The sequence below is a fragment of the Alligator sinensis genome, unplaced genomic scaffold, assembly GCF_000455745.1.
Source record: "Alligator sinensis unplaced genomic scaffold, ASM45574v1 scaffold1083_1, whole genome shotgun sequence".
NCBI classification, from domain to species: Eukaryota; Metazoa; Chordata; order Crocodylia; family Alligatoridae; genus Alligator; species Alligator sinensis.
Genome location: NW_005842644.1, coordinates 505651 through 506027, shown reverse-complemented (window position 1 = coordinate 506027; position 377 = coordinate 505651). Strand labels below are relative to the sequence as shown.

At 70.6% G+C, this 377-nt stretch overlaps 1 protein-coding gene across 1 annotated transcript in view; it reads left to right on the top strand.

Moving 5' to 3' along the window:
- Nucleotides 1-377, top strand: part of IMPDH1 (inosine monophosphate dehydrogenase 1) — a 10313-nt gene that overhangs the window by 7825 nt on the left and 2111 nt on the right. The window lies entirely within an intron of this gene.

The following is a 377-nucleotide window of genomic DNA, read 5'->3' as shown; positions in this document are numbered from 1 at the left end:
ACTGGAGGTGGGCAGGGCATCGTGAAGCAGAGACCCCCCCCCTCCCTGCTGGGGTCGGGGTTCGGTGCACCCCGAGTTTGTGCCACGCCGGGGGCAGCCGGTATCGCTGCCATGGCCGGGGCTGGCTCTCTCCCCCTGGCGTGTGTGGGGTGGGGTGGGGTGACGCGGGGGCTGTGCTGGGCAGAGATGGGCAGTCTACGTGTGCAAGTGCAGGCTGGTACACGCGTGTGAGTGTGCATGCCAGCCAGAGCTGGACCATGGGCTTGGGCACCAGTCGTGAGCCAGCAGGACTCGCCCGGGGCTCGGTCCGGAGCCCCCTGCATCTCCCGGCGTTTTGGGGCCAGCCTGGACCTGCCCGGGGCAGGGGGCAAGGGGCT